General features: G+C 42.8%; 1 long non-coding RNA gene across 1 annotated transcript in view; it reads left to right on the top strand.

Annotated features, from left to right (window-relative positions):
* LOC131484915 (uncharacterized) overlaps positions 1-22,803 on the top strand; it is a 38,391-nt gene extending 15,588 nt beyond the window's left edge. Inside the window, exon 4 of the long non-coding RNA XR_009248496.1 lies at positions 22,097-22,803. This is a non-coding gene — a long non-coding RNA (uncharacterized LOC131484915). The remainder of the gene's footprint in view (positions 1-22,096) is intronic.
* The last annotated feature ends 934 nt before the right edge of the window (positions 22,804-23,737 follow it).

The following is a 23,737-nucleotide window of genomic DNA, read 5'->3' as shown; positions in this document are numbered from 1 at the left end:
TGGGAAATGGAAAATATATACTATGATCGTATTTTACTCATACTTCCCTCTCCTTTTTCTTTTTATATTTAAGACCTGGTGAAATAGCAAAAGCTTGGGTTTTATGCGACGAATCTAAACCAAAAGCACAGCAACTCTTCCCTTCCCCCCGTATCCAGGGCCTTATGGAGCATCTTGTTTTATACCAGCTGATTTTTAGGAAATGCTCCTTACATAATGAGAGGATTTGTCAGAGAAAAGGGGTACATAAATTAAAATTTCACTTCAAGAGAATTTGCACACTATTATATCTATATTTTATCTCAAAAGCAGTATGAGGGGTGCCTGGGTGGCTTAGTCCTTTAAGGTCCAACTTTGGCTTAGGTCACGATCTCATGGTTTGTGAGTTTGAGCCCTGCATCGAGCTTTCTGCTGTCAGTGCAGAACCTGCTTTGGATCCTCTGTCCTGCTTTTCTCTGCTTGTTCTCTCTCTCTTTCACATAAATAAGACATTTTATAAAAAAGCAATATGAGCGTGCAGAATCCTAAGATCCCCCTTCTTTTCTTTTAATTCTGGGTAAAAGGAACAGTCAAGCTTTACCGCTTCTTCGGCAAAGGATAGAGGAAAATTTAAATGGCATCTTCTATGGTTGAGCCACTTTCTGAATATCAGTACGTTTGAAGCCCATTGTTGGTGTTGCAAAGGCTTAGGCATAAGTTTGTTTCTGTGGAGAAGACCTTGTTCTGAAGGCCTGCAGAGTTTGCGTTAGGAATTGATCAGATGTGCTCGAATTTGGTGGGATGGACTTGACTCGGAAACCTTGAGGTCTTCCACAAGGAGAGGTGACTTCGGTGACTGCCAGTATGTGCAGCAGGCTGAGGCTCGATGCTTTATGGTCCTTTTCTCTGATCCTCCAAAACATCTGAAAGGAGATCCATTTTAGAACAGGAAACATACTCAGTGAAGTTTAGAGATTTGCCCCAGGATACAAGTTATAAAATTGTCAAATTGGGATTGTAATCCATGTACGTTCAGTTTGAAAGCTCAAATATTTTTCATTGCACCTTTCTGCCTTTTTGAAAAAGCCGATAGTCATGCTTTTTGGATCTGGTAGTGTTTCAGACATGTATCAATAAACACAGTAGCAAATGTACCACGCACCATTAAACAAAGTGTTTCACACATGTATCACCGAACACAGTTACACATAAACTCTGAGCCACCAAACACAGTTTTTCACATAAATATTACTAAATGCAGTATGCCCCCCGTGCCTAAGGGTCTCTTCTGGAATCGTGGCTAGTTGTGTTGCAAATGGTCAGGTATGAAAAAGCCCAAAACACCCAGCAATAAAAAAAAGAAAGCTTGTATGTCTGTGCTCTACCTGGCAAGCTGGATGAGATTCATTTTAATATTTACTTTTCTCCTTTTAGAGGATTTTGGTTATCTGATGCATGTGCACACTGTGCATTCTTCTAGATACCCTAAAAGGTATCTGTAGGCCAAGCCAAGCTACTATTGATCTGCATATCTGAAATTAATTACCCTGCTTTGGGTCCAGAGGCCGCATGGTGAGAACATTATGAGAGACAAGAGTTATGAAATTCAGTTCTGTTTATCTGTTACCAAAAGGGTCCTTTTCTCTATTTCCCCTGTTAATTCTTTCAGTTTTTGCATTATATATTTTGAGGCTATGCTATATAAATGCAAATTTAGGTTTACTTTATTTTCCTTGTGGATTGATGCATTTATCATAAAATCCTGATTTATCTCTAGCAATGCTGCTTTCTCTTTTTTTTTTAATTGTTACAAATTTGAACTGTGGGAAAAAAAACCCATCACACAAAATTTACCATCGTAACCATCAAAAAGAAATTTTTTTTAGACGTTTATTTATTTTGGAGAGAGGCACAGAGTGTGAGTCGGGGAGGGGCAGAGAGAGGGAGACACAGAATCCGAAGCAGGCTCTAGGCTCTAAGCTGTCAGCACAGAGCCCGATGCGGGGCTTGAACCCACAAACCATGAGATCATGACCTGAGACGAAGTCGGACACTTAACTGACGGAGCCCCCCAGGTGCTCCTACCATTATAACCATTTTTAAGTGTGCAGTACAGTAGTATTCTGCTATTTCTTAAAAAGTCTACTTTGTCTGATGTTAGTGTAGCCCACAGATTTCTTTCAGTGAGTATGTGCCTGGCATAACTGCTTTCCTTTTCTTACTTCACTATTTTTGTGTTCATGTCTTAAAAGTATGTCTGTCATAAGCAGCATAGATTTCTTAAAATCTAGTCTGAAAATTTTAGTTTTAGATTTTTTAGCTCATGTATATTGATGAAATTGCTATTTCGTGTGCTTATGTCCTACTATTTTACTATTGATTTCCTTCATTAATTTTTCCTCTTTCATGCCTCTTTTGAACTAATCAAGTTTTTAATTTATTACTATACCATTTTCCTCTTTTTATTTATTTGCCTTTGGTTATAAATTATTTTACTGTTCTTTTAGTGTTTGCCTCGGGGATTTCAATATATGCACTAGACTTACCAGAATCTATTATGAATGAATACTTGTTATCATTTCCTGGAAAATGTAAGGATGGAGAACAGTTTGCCTTGTTACCTCTTGTGCTATTGTCATAAATTTTAAGTCTACATATATTTTACACTTCCTTAGATAATATTCTTATTGTTTTATATAGTCAATAGTTATTTAGTTTGACATTCATTTTTTTTAATTTGAGAGAGAGAGAGAGAGAGACCACTTGTGAGTGGGAGAGAGAGGCAGAGAGAGAGAGAGAGAGAGAGAGAGAGAGAGAGAGAGAGAGAGAGAGAGAATCTTAAGCAGGCTCCACACCCAGCTCAAGCCTGATGCAGGGCTTGATCCTACAACACTGGGATCATGACCTGAACCGAAATCAAGAGTTGGATGCTCAACCACCTGCGCCACCCAGGTGCCCCTAGTTTGACATTCTTATTTATCCTCTGTTATTCTTCAAACTTTCTTTTACTTCCATGCTTTCATCTGGGATCATTCTCTTCTTCCTGAAAAGTTCATGGTCTTTACTCTGCATCTGCTGGTTATGAATTCTCTGTATTTAATTGATCTGAAAACATCTTTTTTTCTTTTTCATTAAAAAGAACTTTACCAAAGCATTACATACTTATGGGAAAGTGCACACATAATAAGAATACAGTGCCATGAATTTTCACGAATGGGATATACCTGTGTAACCAGGGCCCAGCTTGAGAAAGAGAATGTGACCGGCTTTGCAGGAGCCCTTCATTGCTCCTCTCCACAGCTATTCCCATCCAAGGGTGTCCGCTTTCCTGATTCCTAACATCATAAATTACGTTTGACTGTTTCTGCATTTTCTGTCTATGGGATCATGTGTTACGTGCTGTTTTGTGATTCACTTCTTTTACTCAGCCACGTTTGTGACGTTCATGCCTGTTGCCGCATGTAGTTATGGAGAATGGATGCTATCCTGTATAGTATTGCGTTGTATGGATACACTGATGTTCTTTATCTCTTTTACTGTTGATGGGCATTTGGATAGTTGCCAATTTTGGTGGATTACATATAGCGCAGCTATGCATATTTTAACACAAAATTCATGTCCATCTCACATGCAGAATATCTTTCCTCCATCCCAACAGCTCCAAAAGTCTTTACCCATCCCAGCATCCACTCCAAGTCCTAGGTGTCATCTAAACATCATCTACATCAGGTGTGGGTGAGTCTTAAGATGGGATTCATCCCGAGGCAAACTTCCTTTGCAGCTGTGGACCTGTGACACCAGGCACGTTAGGTGCTTCTAAAATAAATGGTGGGGGGCACCTGGGTGGCTCAGCCAGTTACGTGTCCAACTCTTGACTTCGGCTCAGGTCATGATCTCACTGTTCATGGGCTTGAGCTCTACATTGGGCTCTGTGATGACTGTGCAGAGCCTGCTTGGTATTCTCTTTCCCTCTCTCTCTGCCCTTCCCCCACTCTCTCTCTCTCTTTCTCTCTCAACATAAATAAACTTAAAAAAAATAGATAGTCAATAGGCATGAGATAGGGACATTTCCATTCTAAATGGAAAAAAATGGATAAAAAGAAAGAGATAATGAATCCCAAATAAGTCCAAAACCTACTAAGGCAAATTCCACTAGACCTTCAGGCTCCACAACAATCCTTCTGGGTCCCCTGGGTCAGCAGCATCCCCTCCACAGCCCACCAAGGCTCTGGGTAACAACCTTCTCCCTGAGGCATGAGGTGGCAGCAACCTGGCCCTCCAAAGCCAAGAAGAAGACAGCCTTGCCCTCTAGGCCTGGTGCCCTCTGAGCCTGTGGTGACAGGTCTGCCCATCTCTGAATCACCCTTGGGACCATTCATCCCTTGCCTTGAAGGACAATGCATGTTTACAGTCACATAGCTCTATTGTCCCCTCCTGTAAAATCCTAGGAGGCTTGGAATCATTTTGCTTGGAATCTGTCCCTTTTAGTCCAAGCTGGCAGTGTCTCTCCTGGTATAATCCCATCTCTGGTCCTGGCTTCCACTGAAATGGCTGCTTAGATATGCAGATCATCTCTTGATACGGTGATTGTCCAGCCACACCCTTGGTGGGCTCTTCAGCATGTGCTTTCTCATTTTTTCAAATATGGATAGTCTGAGAATTTTCCAGATCTTCCATTTCTGACTCCATTTAATTAGCAATTCCTTACATTTACTTTAATTTACCTCTCTCTAATCACACTTTACTATAAGCAGTAAGGAGAAACCAGGCCACACCTTTGGTACTCTGCTTAGAAAGCTCCTCAGCTAAATATCCAACTTCATCCCCTCAGGTTCTACTTTATGTAAAACACTAGAACACAATCCAACCAAGGTCTTTGCCTCTTTATAACAAGGATCACCTTTTCTCCATTGCCCAGGAACATGTTCCTGATTTCTCTCTGGGACCTCACCAGACCTACCTTGAATGTCCACATTCCCACTGACAGTCTCCAGGCTTTTCCTAACTTGTGCCTCAAAACTTTTCCAGCCTTTACACAATACCCAGTTCCAAAGCTACTTCCATATATTTGGGTAGCTCCCCCCTACACAGTATCCAAATCCATATTAGTCTGCCAGTGCTGCCATTACAAATGCCACAGACTGGGCGGCTTAAACAACCGCAATTTATTCTCTCACAGTTTTGGAGGCTGGAAGTCCAAAATCAAGGTTTAAGCAGAATTGTTTCTCCTGAGGTCTCTCTCCTTGGCTTTCAGATGGTTGCCTTCTCACCGTGTCCTCACGTGGCCTTTCCTCTGTGCACTTGCATTCCTGGTGTCTCCTCCTCTTCTTCTAAGGACACTAGTCCCATTGGATTAGGCACCTACATTTATCACCTCATTTAACCTTAATTACCTCCTTAAAGGCCCTATTTCCAAATACAATCACATTGAGGGTTAGGGCTTCAATATATGAATTTGCAGGAAAGCAATTCAGTCAACAACAGGGCTCAAGTCACATTCCCACCCCCCACCCCCGCCCATATGGGCATCTAATGGATCCAGCAGCATTTATTGAACAAATAAATTCTTTCCTGCTGCATTTACAGTTTTGCAACTGTTATTAACCAAGTGACCATATATACGTGGGTCTGTTTCTGATGTCTCTCTCAAGTTCCATAGGTCAGTTTGTCTACTCTTGCGTCATCACCACCCTGAACTTATAATAGGAGTTGACATACAGTCGAATAAGACCCCAGCTGTGTTCTCTAGATCACTCTGTTTATTTTTGGCTCTTTTCATTTCCATAAGAAGAATCAGTGAATTTTATCAAGTATTGGCTTGAATTTTGAGTTTGATTGCTCTGAATCTATAAGTCTTTAAAAAATGTCTCTTATTCAGTGGAGAAGTCTTGCACATATTTCTTTAGATTTAATTCTAGGATTCTGATGTTCTTTGATGCTATTGTAAAATATATCTCTTTACATTTTTCATTTTTGTAAGACATTTTTGTTAGATATATAACTTCAGGTTGGCAGCTATTTTCTCACAGCACTTACAAATGCAATTCTATTATCTTCTGGATGCCATCATTTTATTTTTGAAAAGTTGGCATCAGTTGTATTGTTGGCCCTTTGAAGGTAATATGTCATATTTTATTTGACTGCTTTTCTCAGTTTTCTCTTTGTTTTTCAATGGTTTTACTATATGAGTTCATCTCCAAAGATGTGCCTCCAATGAATTGTGCCTCCAGTATTTTTGCCCTTTTATTAGTCCCTCCCCTTTAATCGAGGATCGCCCTGTGACTCACTCCTGACCGATAGATACATCATCTTTGACACTATTTGACTTCTGAAGCTGAGTCATAAGTCTTGCTGGTCACTTGACTTCTTGGAACATTCGCTTTTGGGATGCTCCCTGTGAGAATCTCGCTGTCAGGAAGTACAACTATGTAGAGACCACCAGGCCATAAACAGTTGAGCCACGTGGAGGGCCCTGAAAGATCTTGGAAGATAAGTTTCCATTGGAAAGACAGAGAGAGAATGAGAGAAAGAGAAAGAACGTTTGGGATGCCAGATATAAGAGTGAATAAGCCCTTGGAAATCTGACTCAGTCAAGCTTTCAGATGACTGCAGCCCTACCACCGTCTGACTGCAAGTGTGTGAGAGACCTCAAGCAAGAATTGTATTGCTTCAGCTGACCAATCCACAGAATTATGAGAGCTGAGAATAAATTATTTAAAGACATAGATAAGTGCAAGAGAAGGTAACACTTAGATGTAGCATGTGGTTGAAACAAAACCTTCAAGTGTGCCGCATTAGCTTTGGGACCAGGATGCAGGAAGACACTAGAGGATCCTCATGGGAATTGTGATGCACTGGAAAGGACAGTGAGGAGGCTATTACAAGAGGCTGAAGGAAAGGCAACCCATGTAATGAGGCAGAAAATACAGGAAACCGTTGCCTGAGGTAACATGGACAACAGAAAATGTACTTAATGAAATCATGAACCCGTGTAAGGAGATTTCCAGCAAGAATGTCGAAAGTGCTAATTGGTTATTTTTAGCCATGTATGATGAGGTTTTATGTAAGAGAAAGACAAAGAGAGAGATGCTATGGAGAAACTTTTCTGGTTTCAAGGAGAAACTGGAGAAAATATAAAGGATCCAGGGATTACTGAGTGTAAAAATAAAGCTGTATTTTATTCCCTGCCTCCTCATTTTGCAAAAGCTCTTAATATAGGACCTGATCTCAGGATAAAGATTATCTCAAGGGTGCAGCTGTAAGATTATTAAGATTTCAGAAAATGTGTGTTACAGACTGTTAGAATGGGACAAAAATTTCCTGAGAATCTTAAAGGTATTGGTCCTCAGCACCCTGACTTTCAGCACAATACAGACGGGGGTCTCTCTCCAAAAGACCTGTGAGTGGGCCTTTTGTTTAGTGGAGTGGATCCCACTGCTCTTTGTAGGAATCCCAGTGATCTTTGAGAGAATTATATTGATAGAGCATCATGATCTTGGACAAAAAGGGATGGAGGTAGTTCAAGATATAAAGAACTTCTGGGTTTCTAACCTTATACAGGCGGGAAGCAGGCTGAGATAGCTACTTAGCTGCAAATACAGGCCATTTCTTGTGGAAAAGGAAATTATGAATTAATACCCAAGAAGGAGGAGACAAGATTGGTAGAACCAGGAGCCTAGGAAAACAACTCCTACAACTGAGCCCTAATCGAGGAACTGGCAACATATGCCCAAATGGATTTCAGAATTGCTTTGGACCAGTGGCTGCTATGTACTCTTGTCCCCTTATGTCTCCCACCCCGTCCCTTTGACCGTCACTTTCGAACGTCAGTGTCTATTGCAGTTATGGTACCTTGGCACTACTATTGTCTGCTGAGGGGGTGGGGGCAGATAATCTGTGTCTTTAGTTCACAGGTCGTCGGTCACACTGAGATGATGTTGGCCTTGAAGATTTGTGCTGGCCCAAGCTCACCTACATTTGGCCTGATTTCAATACTGCAGTATGCTTGGCTTCTCGTCCTGAGAAATTTAGAAATCAGCAAATATCTTAGGGAGAACGTGGCAAAATATTGGCTTCCTTCCTTATACCTGTCTTGTCCAAGATCCTGTTGTGGCTGTTCCAATTGCTTTTGATACCAACAAGCAGACATTTTTTGCATTTTATCCATTTTATAAAAGTTCTTAGTAGGAATGTTGGTCTGATGAAAGCTACTCTGTCACAGTCTGAGAAGTCCAAGTCTTTCATGAGGGTGTTGTTTGAGAATGTGGTTCATTCACACACCGCTATCATTTAAAAGATGCCCCCAAAGAATTTCTCTCTAGCCTGAGCTCCAAGAAGAGGGCTTCTTCCAACCAGGATTTTTATCAAGCAGACAAAGTGAACTATGTAACTGATTATGTTCCCGTCTTTGCATTTCTATCTTATTTCTAACAAATATTTGGGGTTTTATTAGATACATTGTTTTTTCTCTTGGGGAAGTGGGGGATGGCTTTACATTTGGCCTTGTCCTCATTACTCACTTACTGTATTTTTGTAGTCTTTAAAAAATCTATTTGGGAATAAGGTAGTGTGTGAATTAAGAAATAATGATAAATTTTTTGAATTGGAAGTTGAGGAAGTCCATCGAAGCTTATAGAGGACTTACAGGATTTACAGAAGTTACAGAGGACTTTTTTTTTCTTTTTTTTTTATTGAAATGTAATTGACATACAAGGTGATGTTAGTTTCAGGTGTACAAAATAGCAATTTGACAATTCTATACATTACTCCGTGCTCATCATAAGTGTGGTCACCATCTGTCACCATGCAGTGTTATTTTTAAATTTTGTTTGAAGTGTATTTATTTATTTTGGGAAAGAGAGAGAAAGAGAGAGTGCATGTGCAAGTAGGGGAGAGGCAGAAAGAGGAGAGAGGGAATCCCAAGCATGCTCTGCAGTGCAGAGCCCATTTGGGGCTCGAACTCATGAACCGTGAGATCATGACCTGATCTGAAGTCGGGCCACTTAACCGACTGTGCCACCTGGCACCCCCATACAACATTATTTTTATAATATCATTGGCTATACTCCCTATCCTTTTAATCTCTGTGACTTATTTATTTTATAACTGGAGGTTTGTGCCTTTTAACCCCCTTATCTCTTTCCCCCATCCACCCCCTACCTCCCCTCTGGCCACAGAGGACTCTTTCTTACATATTAACTGATGTGTCTAAGTTGATGTTTTACCTAATCATGAGCAATCTTTTAAACAAAATGAAGGTAACGTTGGTCAAATCTTTTGATGAACTTAAATGCAAAATAATCATCTGTGGGAGGGGAATAAACTTGGATTTCCAGGTAATAAACGATTCCTTCCCAGAAACTGAACGGTTCACTGATGCCCTGGAAAATGCTATTTAAATATCAGGGACAAACAATTCACTGACAGAGGGGAGGTTTATGGTATCCCGAGCACTCTACTGTTTAGGTTTTTTGACAGCCAGGCTGTGCTAGTTCAAATACAATAAACTGTAGTGTAAACAGAATGAGAACAAGGTATTATTTAATTCAGTTTATTTGTCTAGGGAATAGAGTCCTGTGCATAGTAGCTTACAAAGCATGTTAATTTGAAAATCGAATTTCATAGAATGTGTATGTGATAGGTGTGAAATCGCAAAGTGTGCCAGCAATAATTCTCCTCATGCCTCCCTTCCATTTCCCTTCCTCATTTCCTTGACTCATCACGTATCACTCTGTTACTTATTCCAAATAAACAAGTCAGCAACCACCGTATTTCTATTGCTGAGTTACGGGCGGGGGCAAAAGTGAAATATTTAACAACCTTTTGGCATGGGTACCAATCAATCAGAACAGCCACGGATCAGTCAGAACCGGTGGCTCAATCGGTTGGAACAGGGGCCGGCCATGAACGCCATGGACAAGACATGGCTATACTTAAGCAGAGCAGCTGAATCCCAACACTGGTTATGGCCGCCGTTTGTTTTTTGGTTTTGTTTTTGTTTTTGCTTTGCTTTTAATTTTAAGGGAAGAAGTAAGAAAGTAAGAAGCTGAAACTCCATTCTCCTACCCCTATGGTCTGTTGCCTCGTAGATCACATTATTTATGGAACAGACTATATTTTTCTTCGTCTTAAAAGTTGCTTTTTTTTTTTCTGTTGCAAGATGTTTAAAACAGACCATAGTGAAAGGCTTTTTCTTAGTACAATTTATTTCCTTTCAAGTTACAAAAGAACTTAGAAAACATCTCATCTTATCACACTCCTTGCTTTTTCTCAAAGGAAGTCTCCAGGGTAATGAAACATTTGGTGACTTTTGAGGAAGAGGAATAGAAGCAAGGAGATAATTTGGTTTTTTCTTTTATCATTTAAATTGAAACAAAGCATATGGTTGTATTAATGAAAGGAATGGGTCTTAGGCCGAAAGAAAAATAGGAGAATGCACCCATCGCAACGTAGAAAAATACTTCCCACTTAATGAGACAGTTTGCTTGAGGAAAATTTGAAATATTGAAAGGAAAAAAAGTAAGTCAAATTATATTTTGGGGTGGTGGTGAGCTGGTTGGTGGTGGGAAGGAAATGAAATCGGGTAATTTGTTATAGAATCAGGGTTTTATGGCTGGGAGGAAAATTGGATGCCCTCATGTCTTGTTCCCTCCTAGTTTACATAAAGAAATGGAGCTCCAAAGAGGTTAAGTGGCTTGCTTGGGATCACACATCTAGTTATTTACTGAGAAGAATGGAAAAGTAGAAAGAAAATCTAGCTTCTGAACCAATTAACTTTGTTTAGATTGCATGTACATGGTATTGAGGTAACTGAGTTAATTCTAAATTAAAACAAACACAAAAAACCCAGACACATGGGAATATTGCGCACCTCCTCCTGGACGCAAGGTGGTTTTAATTCCCCGCTTCCTTTTTTGAATAATTGGTATACTTGTTTTTTTTTCTTTTTAATATTTTTAAGTGTGATAAAATACACACTTATCATTTTTTTCCATTTTTAAGTACACAGCTCAGGAGTGTTAAGTACATTTGCACTGTTGTGCAACCATCCCCACCCTCCATCCACAGACTATCTTGCAAATCTGAAACTCTGTACCCCTTAAACGACAGCTCTCCCCGACTCCCCCAGCCCATGGCAACCACCGTTCTACTTTCTATCTCCATGGGTTTGATTCCTCTGGATACCTTGTTTAAGTGAGGTCGTACATTCTTTGTTTTTTGTGACTGGCATATTTCACTTAGCATAATGTCCTCAAGGTTCACCCACACTGTAGCATGAGACAGGATTCACTTCCTTTTAAAGCTGAGTAGTATTCCGTTGTGTGTATATACTGCCTTTTATTTACCCATTCTTCCAGTGACAGACTCTTGCATTGCTTCTACCTATTTTCTTTTTAATTAGCCATCTGGGGTGTGCACAGGCCCTTCCAAAGTGCATGCTCAAGATAAGGTTGGAACAATTACTGTTCCATGTGTGACCCTAGTGTTACAGAGGAGTAGACTGCATATTATTTTACCAATGTAATGACATATGATACGTTTTCTTTGCAAACCTATAAGCTTTGGGGCGAGAAAAGAAACTCACAGCTGGCCTGGCGTATGATGTTTAGTTAAGGCCATAGACATTTCTTAACATGATAGAATTTATGAAATTTGGAAATGGAAGGCATCTTGAAAGAGCTAAGCGTAGAACTTGAGCATTTGGGCTCTGGCATCAGGCACACCTAGGTTAGGGCTCCCAGAATTCTGTGACCTTGAGCAGATTATTTAAATTCTTGAATATAAAATGTGGTATGGACTTCATGGGCTTTACTAAGGATTAAGTGAGACAATGCAATTAAAGTGGTTAACATGGTTCGTTGTACAGAGTGAAGGCTCAATAAATTCTGGCCAATGGTCGAATCTTCTCACCCTGCAGATAAGGAAGCTGAGCCTTAGAGGGAAAAGTGACTTGCCTAAGATTACACAGACAAAACCACAAAGGAGACATTTGATTTCTATTTCAAAAAGAATGAGAGGGGTTTATTTGTTCAAAATCAACTTTCTCTCATCGAAACTTTGCTAGTCATTTATGAATGTTTGCGGAAACTCATGCCAAGAAATAACGTGGTGAACACTCTTTTTCCCCACTTCTTGTTTATTTGTTCTATCATGTAGTCATTCGATGACTTCCTTCTTGTACTAAATAGTCGTTAAGTGCCTGTCACCTGACAACCACTTAGGGGCCCTGGGGGTGGAACAACTTTGTGGAGGAGTTGGGCCAGTGTGATAGGTGTGCCGGGGGGATAAACCTACAAAGAGCAGGGGAGCCTACAGGAGACTAACTCAGGCCTGCAGGGTCAGGAAGTATGGAGAACTGGAGACAGTATGTGGCCCAACTCCAGGTTGCCCTTTGTTTGCATAAAACTGAATATGCCTGGCCTCTGCCTTTTAACCAGGGGGCAGAATTGCCACATAAATAGCGCCTGAGAATCTAATTGGAAAGTGCAGCATATGTACAATGGTAGGGAGCCAGTAGACAGAGTGATTGATTCTGCCTAGAGGGTTTGGGGAGAGGTGTGAAATAGGGTGAAGGGAGGGCTTAATGGCACATGGCTCCAGGTACTGGGGACACAGGCTATACACAAGAGACTGGGGAAGGAGTGTGGGGGGAGATGAGCCTGCGGTAGGAATGTTCCAGACCTTTCCTGCTGATGAGTGTAAGGGGGTCATGTCAACACTTATTGTCTGGATTCTGAGGGCTTTTTTTATTGTTATCTAATCCTTCAGGTTATGCCTAAATTCTCTCTCAGGTATTTCTGGGCAAACTGCCACTTCCAACAGCAAGACTGTCTGTCTCCTGTGGACTCAGGATCAATGGCTTCCATTCTTCTGCTCTGGTGTCTTCATCTAGGCTCTTTGAGCTTGCCACTGCTGACTGTGCCCTCCTCCAGAATATTCTCTGCCTAGCCAGGACACCTTGGCAGGTGGCCACCCTCAACTCTCAGGGTGCCACAGCTGTCCTATGATCTGCGACTGGGAATGGGGCAGTGTGGATAGCTTAGGCTCTGTTTTTTATTCCATTTTTCCATTCCATTCCACGTGAGTGTGCATGAGAGAGAGGGAGAGAGATGCCCATAAGGCTATATTTCTGAAGATCAGAATCTTACAGACTCCTATGAACACAGTTCAGCTTATATCCCAAACTCAAAGGCCTAATTATCCACAAGGCCCAGAGGGGAGATATTTGCCATCCCTTTGTCTTCTCTGACTTTATCTTCTACTGTTACACAGGCCCATTATTATGCTTCATTTTCTTCCCCTTTCTTTTGTCAGTTAAAAAAAAAATCCCTGAATACATATAAATTAAAGAGAACAGGTACTTGATCAGAGGGTTACTTCCTAGTACCTATGCATCTGATTCTTAACTTTGGTCCATCCAGTAGCTTTTGAAGGTCTTTCATTGTCTAGCTGAGGAGCTCCTGGCATTTGAGAGATATTCAAGAAGGAGTTATTGAATTGAATGGACTCTCCTGTAGGGAAGAAAGCCACTAAGGGTGGGTTTGTTTGTTTGTTTGTTTGTTGGAAGGTGAATGTTATGATCAGATCTGAGTCTTAGAGGAACTGTGAGTTTTAGGAGAAGAGACCCATCACCAGAAGACCGAGTAGAAAGCTGTAGCAGCTGTCGAGGTGATAGGGGCTTAAACAGGAAAGGGCCCATAGGGAAGAAATGATGGGGACAGAACTGAAAAACAATGGAACTGAAAAAGACACATGAGATGTGGGAGAATGCAGAATAGATGATGACTCTGAGGTTTGTCTTGGAGATGGCGATGAGATGAACATCAACTGACCCATTTTACATAGAGGTTAAGTGATTTGCCCAAGGCCAGTGAACATACTGGTAACAGCATTTTGTGTCCTTATTGTGCTAAAAACTCCAGACCAGAATAGTTTCTACTTCATTACCCCCATGGCCTTTTCCCATTACATAAAAAGTTCTTCGCACAGAACATACTCAAATAATTTTCTAAAATGTCATTAAAATTAAGAAGATACTTAAAAGGACATATGAGAAGCCACATTCAACAAGTACAGAAATAAATTAGAGATGAGAAAATATTAAAATACCTGACCTGCGTGGGTATCTGCATAATATTTAAAATGATCTCATCCATTTCGTCCTAGTGTTTGGTGTCCTAATCTGAAATATGAAAAATGTTCTCACAGAAAGGCAGGCGAAATGAAGGAGGATATCTTAATATACAGTGAAATATAAATTAAAAAGCTCTCTAAAGCTATTAGTAAAAGTACTGAAATACATTAGCAGGTGCACGGGTTCAACTTTGGATGAATGTTCTTTGAAATCGGATTCATCACCAAAATTAATCTGAGAGGCGTCAAATCTGTGCTAGGTTAAAGAGGTGAGAAATGGGAAGATTTCATTGAAGTTCCAAATTGTAAAGGGATCAGAATTAATAATCCTCTGTCATGAGTAACCTGAGCACACAGGAGTTTAAGAATCTCATGTCTTGGAAAAGGTTGGGAAAGAAGACTGAAATGTTGCTGTGGAAAGGAGCAGTCCAGTCATCACTTGGATTGATTTGGTTTTAGAAATAACTTCAACTCAACCACAGATAACCATGAAGATAGGTGTCTGTGACTTTCATGTAAGCGGGGTTTATGCATTTCGACAGGTTGGTCAAATCATTCTCCCAGGATGGAGTAGGTACACTATTTTTCTCCCATATATTTAGTTCAGGGCTTCGTGGAGCTGCTGTACTTGAGAAGCACTAATCTTCATCTGTCAGTGGTTTCTACTGTGGACTCATGTCATGGAAATAAGCATAAAGAGAAGGGGGAGGTGGAGAATACTACAACATGAGAAATCTTTCTCTTCAAATACTTAAATATAACACATACTTTCTTAATCAGAAAGACATATCCCTTGGTCTGTTACGGGCGGGTTTCCATGGTCTGAATGACAGGTTCAGGTTTACCTATGAATGGGACTCATGTGCATTTCTGCACCATAATCTCAAAGGTTTGGGAGATAGTCTGCTGGCACACTGAGTACACATGGATAGCAATGGGAAGGGATATGGCTGATGAGCCTTTGGAGCTGTGCTTATTATTACCCTTTTCTATGGAAAGCAAAGCCGCAGCTGATATTTGAGCCTGCTACCAACTTTGCTTCATGACTTCATGGGATGAGTGACTCTCGTAGCAGGTGGCTGCTTGAGGTTTAGCAGCTCTGGGATTGACATGTCTCCACTGAATCTGAACCTCTGAAGAGTGGAATAGCTGTAGGGAGGACTCAGAAACTTCAAGTCTTCAACTAAGCATTCAGTGCCTCTCCTGCTTGTGCCTGTGTCTCATTTTGATTGTGGTGCCAGAATTTCTTTTAGAGTCACTTGGTATATGGGTCCTTAGTTTTATACCCTATCCAAAGATGATGGCCTTTCGAGGCTGTTCTTTGGAGGATGGCTTCTAAATAGGTTGAAAGAGAGAGAAAGGAAGGAAGGAAGGAAGGAAGGAAGGAAGGAAGGAAGGAAGGAAGAAAACGAGAGAGAAAGAGAAAGGAAGGAAGGAAGGAAAAAAGAGAAAGAAAGAAAGAGGGAAAGAAAGAAGGAAAGAAACCAGCTGTTAATACACCAGCTGTTAATTCTGCTGGCATTAAGCTCCCCCAAGAACTTTACATGGTTGTCATCCTTTCATTATTCAGTTATCACCTCCTTCCATCACCACCCAATTTAAATTTACCAAATGGAAGTATTCACACAGTCACTGTTAATACATAGCATTGCTTGTTTCTCGGCCTCTTCCCCACGAAAACGTAAGCCACTGTGAGAGCAAGGATCTTATTCTTAATCTCTGTTATAACTCCAGTGCTTTTGACTCAGAGTAAATACTTGTTACGATATTTATTGAGTGAGGAAATCAACAACTTCTAATTATGGTAAACCTTCAGTTCTTATATGACAGTGTTTGAATATGGCAGTGTTTGTTATGATGGTGTTTGCATAATCAGTTTTCGATCACTTTTAAGTCGTGGCAGTCACAGAGGTGGGCTACTTGGATGATGCTTTGAGAAAAACCTGCCCTTGAGTTGAAGGCATGCCGTTAGCTGACTGGCTTCCATTGTTAGCGCCATTGGGGTCCTCCTCAGCTTGGTAGAGTGAGGCCAACTCTTCCTGCGTAGGCATCCAGTCAAGGACTAAGTATGGTGGGAATACCAGGTCACATCTACCGGGAAATCCTTGCTTTGGAGTTTCTGTGGGCCAAGACTTTGTCAGGACTGCACCATGTTCTGAGGCTTTCCCTACCCAATCCTACTTCTTCTGCCCTTTACTTTCTCATAGGTCAGATCTGCATCACAGACTGAAAGCTTTCCCTGCCCCACCCAGCTTCCTTCCCTTTTTACCTTTCACAGGTGCAATTTCCCAATTCAACATCCCCCCACTCCTATCCTGTCCTATGATCTGCTTCTCAGAGGGTCCATGCTCTTGTTGGAATTCTTTCTAAAAATATTGGGGGCCACTTTCTCATTTTAATGAACAAAAAAAAGGTTACTTGAAGACTTTTTGTTGCCTAAAAGATCTCAAACAATCTTTGGGTGTTCATTGGGACATAAGGGATTGTTTTTCAGTCAGAGACACATTTAACTGAAAAGAGGTTTAATTTAGCTATCATTTCGTAAGGATTACCACTTACCAGGTTGGTTTATTTGGGCCCACACAGGACTTCTGTACAACTGTTAGTTGGGACTTCCTTGGTTAACTAACAAGAACGGGGATGGGGAAACACCAAACATTTACTAAGAGCCTGTTCTGTGTCAGCCTGTTTTAAAGTTTTCCTCTTAATGTTTATTTTTGGGAGAGGGAGAAAAAGGGAGAGCACATGTGGGAGACGTGCAGAGAGAGGGGGACAGAGCATCTGGAGCAGGCTCCATCCACACTGACAGCAGAGAGGCTGATGTGGGGCTCAAATTCATGGAACCGTGAGATCATGACCTAAGCCAAAGTCTGATGCTTATCTCACTGAGCTACCCAGGTGCCCCTGTGCCAGACTGTTTTACAAACTATTGACCACATCTCCCTCAGTTACCACCATGACTTTGAAGGTGGGCAAGAACATCTTCATTTTTACGGAAGAGGAAATAGAACTTTCTACAGAGTTAGTAACAAACTATCTTTAGATTATAGAAGTGCTGATGATGAACTCAGACTTTGGGTTTTCTGACTCCAAAGGCCTTTCTCTTTTCAAACTCACTACGCTGTCTCCATCTGGAAGGGCTCTTTCAATTCAGGATTTCAGACTGGATTTGAGACCAGATAAGAATCGAGAAACACATATATTCTAGAGCAAAATATTTCCAGCTTATGGTAAAAATTGGAGCAAACATACATAATACAGCCAACTGGATATATTCCATAGTATGACTTCGTGTTAATTCCAGTCCCTCTTCAGTAAGTGACAATTGGAACTCTTAGCCAAATGTGGCTAAGGGAATTGTGAAGTTTTCAGTCCTTTCCCAGATCCTATTTGTTTTCATTTTTGTCTTGGGTCGGTGGAGGATACTATGGATTGGTTTGCTCTCTACTCGCTCCAACCCCCTTCTAAAAGTGCCTCCTTGTCTTTGAGAGAATAGAATACTGACAGTCACATTTTGCAGACTCCCTTGTGGCTTGGGTTCTGTGTATGCTTATGTTCCATTCATTAGATGCATACATGTGAGGCTTTCATTTGGAATTGATCCCTTTTACTGTCACAGATCATGGTGGAGGGTTCATGGCTCAGGAATGAGTCATTGTGACAGCAGCTGCCTTGGTGGTCCTTTCCTGGGCTCTGAATTTTGAGGATAATTCTTGAAAGCTCAGCCCAGAATCATCTGTTTACCTGTTTCTTCAGCCTCCCAGTGATTCTGTGAACAATATGTGTATGCAGTATGAAATTTATTTTTGTTTACTCTTACTGGATTCTGTAATGGCAATTAAGAACTTGGGCTAATGCAGTTCAGAGTCCTAGGACTGTTCTTAGAGGAATGAGAAATTCTTTATATAAGAAGGGCTAATTTGTAAATTGCAGAAAAATCTTGGCTTATCTGTTGGTGGTTGCACATAATTTCCACTTCAAGTATGAGCTTCCATGAACCATATTGCTCTAATTCTTTTTTTTTTTTTAATTTTTTTAACATTTATTCATTTTTGAAAGACAGAGAGAGACAGAGCACAAAGGGGGGAGGGCTAGAGAGAGAGGGAGACACAGAATCTGAAGCAGGTTCCAGGCTCCGAGCTGTCAGCACAGAGCCTGACGTGGGGCTCAAACTCAGGGACCGTGAGATCATGACCTGAGCCGAAGTTGGCTGCTTAACCGACTAAGCCACCCAGGCGCCCCCATATTGCTGTAATTCTTGCCATGGTGCAATTCAACTTTATTATTGCACTGATTTATCAGTAAGGTTGGACTTTAGGACCTCACTTTCCTATAGGGTGCACGTTGCAAAATTCTAGTGGCGGGTGTTTATTGCCAAAAATGAACTCTGTGTTCTGCATTATTTTTTTCTGGGCTGTTTGCCTAATTGAGGCCTCAGAACTGGTAGAGAGTTTAAAGGCTATATGAGTTTGCTGTGACTCAGTTGTTCCTGGAAACATACCCCTCCTTCTGGGCAGGAGGTCTAGGATGCCAATATTTCTTGCGTCCCTTCCTCAACCCCTCCATCCAGATCCTCCAGCATCTTTCTCCCTTAGCCTCATGATATCACTCCGGTTAAAATTAAATCATTTCATGCCACCTTATTTGGGCTACCAAGCGTATAGTCCCATAGAGCATGTGTGAACTCACATTGTAACATACTCTGCTGTGAGATAACATGCATGCACAGGGAGACTTTGCAAACTGCAAGATGTTATCAAATACTGGCTTTTCTTACTGGCTTGATTCCTGAGCCCTGAGATTTCATAGGGATTCCTCAGCATGTTCATGGGGGGTCAGGCCTTCCCACCTCTCTTTACCTCAAGCAACTCCATTTATATCTCTTTTATGCTCTGCTGCTAAAAAGTTTGAAAATCGCTGATCTCATCAAACCCTTGGCCTGTGCATGAATCCTCTTTATGACATCTCTTACAGTTGATTCTCCAGCCTTTGCCTGATTACATCCAGTGACGGGGACCTCATTACTTTACCAGGTAGCACATTCTATTTTAGGAAAGTTTGTATTGTTCTTTGTTTCACAATTCTTTAGGCCAAGAGAGAAGAAATCCTAGCTAACTGATCCTGCTTTGGTTTTGGTTAATTGAGATTTTTCTCTGTAAACATTTTTTATGCACAGATAATCATTCTAGGTATTTTGGTGGTTCGTGTCATTATTTTATGCCCTTCCTTGAGTAGAAGTGAAGGTAGGCATGTTGCCCTTACCACTTTCATTTGTACATCTTAATGGTGAGAAATAAAATAACCATAAGGTAACACTGGGTGATCATGAGCAATTCACCAGCCAATGTTGTGGTTCATGAGATGTGTAGCTGAGTTAGGGGCAGGACGGAGGCCTATGTTGAGGGCCTACCCTGTGTTCAGCCCATGATATATTTTTTTATATGAAATTCTTACAAAAATCAATCTTAGGTGCAGTTATCTTGAAGCCCAGATACCTTAAGAAAATGGCATAAAATTTCATAGCTAATCAGTAGGGGAGGTGGAATTTTAACCCCAGCCTGTCTCATTCTGGAATTTGAGTTCTTTCCTCCGCTCCAGGAGATAACATCCAGGCTTTCAACTCTGGCCACTACCACAGTTTTTGTAACAATACACATAGTTCTGCAGTCAAGAATATCTGCTTAATAAGTACCTCTTCTGGCCTCAGTTTGCTTACCTGCAAAACGGGGATAATGATCAGAGCTCCCTTACAGGGTTGTTATGAAGAATAAAAACAACGTTTACAAATCTGTACTTTTTGTCTGCCTGTCCCATAGCTAGCACAGGATTTATGATAACTTTCGGTTCTTCTCGTTCTTCCGTGCCATGCTCTTCCCATGAGTGAATTAGGGAGCACGAGGGCATTCGCACGTGCATAGCCGAATGAGAAACTGAAGACGAAACGCGTATGTTAGAACGTCTTTGGCCCCTTTTATATCTGGGGGCTTTGCTGCTGACGTAGATCGTGACGCTAGAAGGCAGGGCATGGCCATGGAGACCGGGGCCATGAAGGTGGTAGAGGGGAAACACTGTAGGTGCTTCCAGGCTAAGAAGGACCCCGGAGGATGCACACGGACCCTGCAGTCCAGCATCCTGGGCATGTGGGTGGAAGAGAGGAAGACAGCCCTCTCGATGAGCACACCAGGCCAGTTCAAAGGCATCATCACCGTGGCGGTGGTTTTATCCTCATCTATTTGTGACCCTCTGATATGGGAAACAGATCCATTAAACCAAATAGGACGAAGCTGCAGAGCCTGCCTCGCTGGGATGCGGCCGTCAGGCTGCCGTCTCCCTGCTGGTGCTAATGGACTGCGGTGCAGAATCCTAACCCCCGCTGCCCCGCCGCCCGAACAAGTGCAAGGCTGAGGGCTGCTGAACACCGCACGCTTCTCTAATGGATCACAATTACGGAGACAACTGTGCTAAGTAACTTTCCGCGATTTGCTCCGAAAACTTGCAGTGTGTTCAATAGCCCTCAAAATTTTTCATTTGGAACCTGTGGCGAGGGGGTATGGCAGTGGTGATACCGAGCTGTGCTAGAATAAATACAGTCACCTCAAGAGATTTTAGTTTCCCTTTGAAGTGTATAGCGTGTAAAAGAGTTTGGGCTCTTTTAGCTTCATTTGTATCTCAAGGTAGCACCTGGCAGGAGAAGGGAGGGAAATTGCAAAGACAGGACAGGTTCTGGAAGGAACGGGATCTTTCACAAAGAAGCAGGCACCCGCCCTTTTGGGAACAATGCCCTGCGTTTACAAAGCAATGACCTGCCCAGGAATTCTGAGAGGGCTGAGTACAGGAATTGTCCCCTCAGCACCACCAGTGCTGCGGGGCCAGGTGCGGAGTGTCAAATACAGTCCCCTAAATCCTGGGGACGAAGCAGGGGATGCCGCTTATCTCCATGGACATCCTCGGGAGGACTCCAGTGCCCCCGCCCATTGTCTCTGGTGAGTTAATGGAGCTTCAGAGCTCAGATCTCTGAAAAGAAGCACTAATTATTTACTCCGAATACCATCCAGAAGCTAACCCAGATCTGCAAAGTGCCTCGTGTTATTATCACAACCACCCATTCTCAAGTCGCAGCTTTGCACTTCAGAAATAGGTGAAAATGAGATTGGAGGGAGGTGGCTTCTCGGGGCTCTCTCCTGGCACCGGTTCCCTGGCTGTGATTTGTCACTCTTCCAGGGGAACGAATGTCAGCACTTCTCTCTCAGGTGACAGGGAAGGGGGACTAATGATGGCCTCATTCTCTCTGAGAGGCCCCCGTTGCAGTTAATGAGTGCAGCCCGGTGGCCCGGTGGGGAAGGCTGTGGTTGAAGGTGGACAAAGCATTGCTGGGCGGGTGGGGACGTATTTCACGAGTCCAGGAACAGGCTGAGTGTCTGCAGCTGCCTCCTAGAAGAGCAAAGTTCACTCCTGTAACTCGGGCACCAGCAGTGGGTTCCTTAACCTCAGGGCTCCTCAGCCCCGTAGAAGGCACCGCGGTTTGTTTATCACGCAGTGGGGTGGTGTTGCCCCAAGAGGTTGTTGATTTGGGGTTGTCCTTTCGTGGAGGCCAGGGGGAGAAGGATTGGGGACATATAAGAAGTTCGTCCAGCCTGCTTTGGGCCGTGCGTCAGACCCTCAATAGTCAGAAAACCACTAAAGTCATCTCCCTTCTCACCGCCATCGTCCCTTCCAGCTGCCCTGCCCCATGCCGCCTCCGTTCAGTGGCCTGTGCTCTTTCCTCCCCAAAGACAGCCTGCTCTTGAGACACTCCTGGCTCTTTCCTGTCACTTGCGTGGTTCTGGCAGCAGGCAGAGGCCCTCCTCCCTTCTCTTTGAGCTTCCCTGGATTGTGTCGCCTTCCACACTGTGCTCAAATTATTTATTTACCTGTCTGTCTGCTCTATTGCCTTGTTAACTCTTCTAGAGACGCACCCATATCTTATTTATTTTCTCATCCCCAGGGCCTCCAGACAGGAGACGCTCCCTGAAAGTTTGTGAAAGAACAAATGTGCCGAGTCACTTGCACACTGAGTGGGGGTCCCGGCTGCCGTCCCATCCTGCCGCGCATCTTTAACGAAGATACCGTGTGTCTCTGTTTCAGCTTCTTTCTTATCTGTTCAGAAGAAATGGGTGTGAAAGTAATACGGCCCCACCTTGTTAGGAAGTAGCAAACTAGAGACTTCTGCTGATGTCCATTTTCATGTCTGCCCCACGTTGAGATGTCGCTGTGACCGGGGGCCAGCCGGCCTGCTTTAGCCCACGTCGGCACAGATAATCAAATGTGTAGTCTCTCTCTGACAGTGCTGATCATAGACACCATTAAAAAAGAAATGGTCATAATGTAGGTGACTAAGAGAGAGGCCAGCCTTCTGAGTGGCAAGTTAGTAGCTCGGGGCAAACTACAGAGTGGCAGAGACCTTGCCTGGGGGGCATGGCCCAGGCCTTCCAACGGCTGTGGGTGGAGGGGCTGTTGGGAGACAGAGGGCTGAGGTAGACAATCATCTACATTTTATTAAAAATAATTGGAGAAGTTTACAGACTTTTTTTTTTTTTTTTTTTTTTTTGCAAACATGCAACTGTCAGGCATGGGTAGAAAAGGAACGTTTTCCAAATTGTGAGAAATTCGAATGTCGTGGCAAAAAAAAAAATCAGGAGTCTGGTGATTAAATGTGGAGAGCTGTCATCTCGGCATTATATTAAAATAACTCGCCTCAAGCAAGTGCACAGTATTTCTTCCTTTCAATCTGTCATTTCTCGGGAGGCCCTTGCCCCGGTTGGCTGCTCCGATGGCTTTGTAGCCAAGGCAGTAACAGCAACTGGGACGCTCCGGCTTTCTGGGGGTGGGCTGGGGGGGCGATGTGGGGCGGGTGGGAAAGGGGGGGCTCATTCACCACCGTGTGGCCGCAGCAAGCCCTTGGCAGAGCTGCTGGTTCTTTGTGACTTGCTGGGGCTCCATGGCATCGGAAACTTCAAGCAGAACCCTAGCAGGTGTATTATTTTCAGCAGTGCTCCTCAGACAGTGGTCAGGCTGCAGGCAGAACGAGTTGCATTTGTTTATGAAATCTGTTGCTTAATAGGACCATCAGCGTCTCATTGCAGCCTCCAGTCACGATACTTTTAATGATGTCCACACTGCCGCTTTCACATGCAAACCGGGTGGGAGCAGAACGATGGGAAAAAGCTTAAATTGGCAGAAGAGAGGAGGGCGACGCTGGGGGCTGGGTTGGGGACGACGTCCCCGTCTCCGCTCCGTGGAATAGAGCAGATGTATCTCCGCGTGGGTCTCTTGCCTCTTGCTTGGGCTCAAGTGGCCATTTAGCCTCCTTACCTAGTCACATGTTTCCTGTGCATCCCAGGGTAGCCCCTCCTGTTGCTCAACTTCCCTGATGCCTGAGCGGTAACATAATGACGGGGCCTCATCGACTCTGGCAAATTTTCATGATAATAGCGCTTCGGTTTGTGCGACATTTTGGCCTTTGGAAACACATCTGCATCTAAATCTTGTCTCTAACAAAGGGGAGGCCGAGCGGATTGGACAGCACTGGTGTCTTACATTTGCCCAGCCCTTCCTGGTTTACAGGGCCTGTCTACACACACTGAGG

This window comes from Neofelis nebulosa, chromosome 1 (genome assembly GCF_028018385.1).
Source record: "Neofelis nebulosa isolate mNeoNeb1 chromosome 1, mNeoNeb1.pri, whole genome shotgun sequence".
NCBI classification, from domain to species: domain Eukaryota; kingdom Metazoa; phylum Chordata; class Mammalia; order Carnivora; family Felidae; genus Neofelis; species Neofelis nebulosa.
Note: the sequence above shows the minus strand (reverse complement) of the source record. Positions and strands in the feature narration are given on the sequence as shown.